Below are 6,000 nucleotides of genomic sequence, written 5' to 3' on the forward strand. Positions count from 1 at the left end.
ATCTGCTGACAGCAAATCTGGCCTTTATGTTAAGAGCAGAAATAAGGAAGTTCTAGTTGAAGTTTGTGGCACCAGAGGAGACAGCAAATGTGTGGAAGAAAGGTGTGTGCGTATCAGAAAGCTATCACTGTAGACCATCCTGAACACACCATTCATAGCGTAAAACATGGTGGCTGCAGCCCCGTGGAGGTGGAATCTCGACTTCCATGACTAAATAATGGTTCAGGTCAAAGCATATTCCTATGGTAGATTGGCCTAGTCAAAGCCCAGATCTGAGTCCAACTTAGAATCTGTGGTAAGACTTGAAAAGTGACGTTCAGGGAGGCTCTCCATCCAGTACGACTGAGCTTCAGCTAGTTTACGACAAGATAAACTAATATAAGGATTTCTTTATTGTCCAACAATGGGGAATCCGGGCGCGGCGGTGGCAAAGACACAGACCACACACACACACACACGATTATTAGCAATAAAAAAGGAGAGAGAAAAAATGTGTCTAATCTAAAAATAGCTCCAAGAGTGGCAAGAATAGATAAAAAAATAAATAAATACCAGAGTAAATATTCATTATTAATATGGTATACTCTGGTAAAAATAGGATGAAATATTCAGGTTTACCAGTTGAGAAGACTCCAGACTATTTCCAGGACACATGATAAAATAATTTGCAATAACCAAGGTGAGTGCAAAGGGTTTTTTACAAAGAAGAACGGGCTTATATGTCTCTAGATGTCCAAAACTATCAGAGATGCAGCCCAACAGACTTACAGCTGTTACACTAATTGCAGTAAAAGGTAGTTCTACAAAGACTTTACTCATGGAGGCTGAATATCAAGGCTGACCACACCCTTTAGATTTTTATTTGAAAATCCAATTATCGTTTTCTTTCCCATTTATAGCCATGCAACACTTTGTTTTCTCCCGCTGTAACGATCCCCACGGGTTTGATTACTTATCGTAGCTCCCTGGGGATCCTGCAGTCTGTTTATGTTTTGCACTTTAAGTGTTGTTGATCCTTAGATCCTTGTTTCTGACATTAGTCTTCTGTTCAGTATTTATGCTAATAGTGTATCTGTTAGTTCCAGTTCCTGTTTTAGCCAGCTTCTATTCTTTATGATTTCAGTAGCTTTATTAGATCTTTATGTTCTGCCTGCTCCGCCTTAGGTTTAGTTAGGTTTTCCCTCATATCTGGCTATTCTCATGTTTCCCTGTTAGATTCAGTTTCCCCTTTACTTTCACTTAATCTCACCTGTGTAATCTACTCCACCTGCTGCTCCTTTCGTCTCTTTCCCTGTTTATTCAGTCAGCTCAGCCATAACCAGTTGTCAGGTCCTCCGTCATTCACCTCTGTTCTGGTCTCATTCAGGCCGTGTTGCTGGCTCCTGTCACCCTTGCAGTCTTGTTAGCCTTCCGTAGTTTAATAAATTTTTCCACATGCGGCTTCCCAGCTCTGGTCTGCGCTTTGGTCCTCATAAAAACGACACAAACCTGTCAATCACATAGAGACCCCTTAAAACACCTTAAAGTTTGTGGTTGTAACAAAATGTGACAAAGATCAAGGGGTGTGATGACTTATACTAGGCATTCCAGATCTTTATGCAACAGAAGCTCTTTTAATATTAAGCTTAGTGTGAATGTCAAGGTAAAATAATGTTGCATAAGAGTGTGCTGCTTGGGGGGGAAAAAAACTCCCAACAATTCAAAAACATAACATTTTTGTCTTTCCAAATCATTAAATATCAATTCTTCATTCCTAACATGAACCTTTTACGGTCACGCGTCACTTGTGTTATTAACACAGCGCCAGGTCTGAACGCTCTGCAGGCAGCTGTTCACAGATGCTTTTCATCGCCTCGACACGCTGTGAACTTTTGAACTTAAGTTCACTTAACTCTCTCGCTCACTTTCTGCGTCGGCTCATCATGCATCATGTTCGGTTGCAGTTTTACAAACAGTGCTTTTAAAACCCTAACTCCAGATTTAAAAAAAAATAATTCTTTTTACCTGTGCACGAAATAAAACACATGCGTCGGATGTTCAAGCTGTCGAGATCCAAAAAAGTGTTTAAAAGCCATGTTTTCTTGATGCAAAATATCTAAACCATGTAAAATTTCACTCTGGCATTTATCCTGGACATTTAAACTGAAAAACAAGTCTGTCAGTGTGGGTATATAAAAAATACAACAAAAAAGATAGAGTAACCTGGTTCTATAGCTCTGAACACCCCTAAGCTCAGACCCCCTTTTTTTCCAGTTTCAGCATCTAGACTTTTCTGAATCTCCATATGCCATCAGTCACAGTGAATCTAATTAGCCTTATAAATGGTATCAGTAAGAAGGAGGTCATACAACAATTTGTGGTGAAAATATATGAAATAAAACAAAACCAGGATGTTTCTCCATAATTAATCGACAGACAAACAGGTCAGGGATGCTGCCTAGAGGCCATCAGCAACTCTGGAGGAGCTGCAGGAGTTTCTGGCATGTTCTGACAGTGTTCAACATGGAAGATGTTCTTATTTGTTCTTCATACTCCTGGACTGACATCCAGGTCTGAGTGAAATCTGACAAAATCTTGTAAAATAACATGTTATGATCTGAGGGGCTATTGGACTGATGTTAATGATTTTAAACGGGAAGTTTGGTTCAAAAACACCACATCCACAGTGAAATATGGTGCTGGCAGCCGTGTGCTTATCTTCAGATGGAAGGAGACTTTTTGTGAAATCATGAGTAGTTTTACACAGCAGTCAATTTTGACCCAAAACCTCCAAGTGAAACGAGGACAGATGTGATTTCTCAGCATCCAGTGAGAGTTCAAGCACACATCTAACTCAGCTGAAGAACAGCTGCACCAATATATATATATATATATATATATATATATATATATATATATATATATATATATATATATATATATATATATATATATATATATATATATATATAGTTAAATATGATATCCCTCGTCTGTTTGTCTCAGCATGGTGTCCTTTTTATGCGTATCTCCCTTTGCAACACCCAGGTTCACCATTGCAAGTCAATCTTTCAGTATATTGCTTTTGCCTTTTTATTTTTTTTTATAAATTAAAAAAAAGACACGTCTACAGCTGAAAACAATTTCTCGACGCGCCATGTTTTCGGATTGCCGCTGCAGGCACTTTGTTTACGCCGGCTGATGCATTTTTAATGAGGAATAATAAACCGGAACGTGAAACGCTTTGACACGGAGGCGAAAATGTTCCTTCAGGGGGATTTTTCAAGCGCTCAGAGACTTTTTAAGCTACACGAAGCCTAGTCTAAACTTTTTGAGAGATCTGTTTAATCAACACAGTCCGTGTTGCTGAGGTCTATAAAGCAGGCCAGATGTGGTTACTCCGTGTTCTTGTGCACACTCTCCAGCTCCTAATGCAACATTATGACTGTTATATAAGCTTGTTCGCCTGCTCACCTCTGCAGCGACTCGCTGGGAGCCATTACAGCGAAATTAGAAGTATAAATATTTAAATAACAACAAAAAAGGTCCAACCTTTTTTACAGGAAGCCAAAAAGTCTTGACAAGGAGATTGTAACATGCTGATTTTTTTTAAAGAAGAGCTAATTAGGAGTCTCTGCTGCTGCTGCAGGTGTTTGCGTTTCACTTTCTCAACAGACCACTTATCCACAGAGGGAAAAACAGGAAGAAACTGAGAGAACTAAAATTACCAAGCTGTCGTGTCACCTCTGTGTATTTAGGCTACACACACACACCTTCTACTCTGTAATTAGTTCAGCATGCTAATAACAGGAGCCAACATCTCTGTCCCCATCTGGAGCCGGAATATATAGTTATCTGAGACATTGTCGAAGCGCTGTGTCTGCTGGAGTGTTCCTCCACAAAAAAAAAGCCTCAGAGCGCTTTATATGTAAAATATTCTCAAACTTTCCTAAGTATCAGTCATGAAAGAATTTATTGGTTAAAAAACACATAATCTTCCTCTTTTTTTACATTGATTATTCTTTAAAATCCTGTTTTGGGTCTGAAACCACTCTACGGAGTGACAGACACTGTCTTACCAAATTTTTTTCACTCTCTCCCCTAAAATCATTAAATTCAGGTATTCCAACAACCTCCACAGCCCAGGTGTATAAAATCTAGCTCCTAGACATGCAGACTGCTCAGGATTTCAGTGAATTTAAGCACGGTAGTTCTGAAATGTCCTTACTACTGATTATTGCACAGTTAGATGTTAGAGGTTTTAAAAAAAAACAATTAAGAGCTTTACAGCGTATAGCGAGGCTCGTGGTGAGCTTTCTGCAGGGTCAATAGCCCTAACAAACATCAAAGCTTCACATGGAACAGGTTAGGGCTGGACGATATAGAAAAAAATCCCATATCGATAAAATAGAAATCATATTGATCGATATCGATAATTATCAACTAATTCAAAACATACATTCTAAGTGCAGCCCTGGCCTTTTTATGCTGTTGCTTTAGATAAAGAACAAAAACACTGAATTTAAACTCAACTTTTTAAGTAATAAAATAACATGTGTTCTCTGAACTCTCTGAAGGGGGCGGAGCTTGGTGACAGAGCGTTCCTGGGTCTGCGTTGTGATTGGTTGGAGGATGTAATGACTTTAACATTAGCCTACATGGCTAAAATGCAAAAGGAATGAAAACTTTATTCTATTGAACTTTTTATTGACCTTTTTTTCTTTCATCAATATACGTCTATCGATCGATTATATATTGTTATTGAATTATCGTCCACCTAATTCAATATTGTCTAGAACAGGTTTCCATGACTGAGCAGCTGTATCCAATCTTTAAAGTACAAAGTGTTGGTTTAAGTGGTTTAAACCCACTGGACCCCAGCGCAGAGGAGACATGTTCTTTGGACTGACAGATCATATTTGTTTGTCTTTGGGTTTGGTAGTTGCCAGGAGAGCAGAAGTTCAACTTTGTGGCAGTTTGGGGATGGCTCTTCCTGGTTCCAACCTGACTGTACACCGGCTCACAAACCAGGACCCATAATTACATGAATGAGCGAAGTAGGTGTGCCTTCAACCCCAGAACAGCTTTCAGATGAATTAGGGCAGAACTGCAAGCCAGGCGTTATTGTCCAACACCAGAGTCTGACCTCATAAATGTGCTTCTTGAATAATAGTCAAAAATCCCCATAAATACACTCCAAAAGCTTGTGGAAAGCCTTTCCAGCAGAGCAGGAGCTGCCATAGATGCAAAAGGATTATTCAACATCATATATAACTCTGTGGATTAAGGATGGCCCTCATGTTCATATGTGTGTGAAGACAGGTGAAGTAGAAGAAGGATGTTTAAATAGTACATCTCTAAAATCTATGAGCTAATATTTTAGTTAAAAATAAAACAGGTTTTGTTAAAAATGTTCCAGCATTTTTGCCTGTGTGCTGCAGAGGTGGCAAATTAGAAGTTATTCCAGTGTTTTGTGTTATTAACATTGAAGAGTCTGGCAGTAATTCTCCTTCATTGTTCCATCCACTCTGTGCCATTGCTAATGAAACAGACCCGAAATGTGACGCTTCAGCTGAGCTAGAAAGTGTTAGACATGGAGGAGAGACGTTGTGAAGAAGCTCGACTCACTCAGTTCATGTTGCGGTTAAAGTACATAGATGTTCCTGGGTTATTCCTGAACATTAAAAGCTCAACGTTAGTGGATGTAAACTTCTCACCAGAACTAAAACCACTAAAATAAATTTTCTGAAATTGTTAAACGGGATTCTAAATATAGCTTTCTTATAAAAAAAAAGTTGTTGTCATTACAGTTTGTTTGTGTGATCAAATGTTCTGCAAACTATTCTGTCTCTTGGGTTTTTTTCTTCTTGGAGCTACCAGACAGAGACCCTTGCTGTGGAACTGATTTTTTTTTATCTTTCCTGGGAAATAATAATAATAATAATAATAATAAGTCCTTTATTCTCCCGCAATGGGAAAATTCGGGTGTGACAGTGGAAAATACACGGACAGTTACACCCA

Source organism: Fundulus heteroclitus, chromosome 6 (genome assembly GCF_011125445.2).
Source record: "Fundulus heteroclitus isolate FHET01 chromosome 6, MU-UCD_Fhet_4.1, whole genome shotgun sequence".
In the NCBI taxonomy this organism is placed as follows: domain Eukaryota; kingdom Metazoa; phylum Chordata; class Actinopteri; order Cyprinodontiformes; family Fundulidae; genus Fundulus; species Fundulus heteroclitus.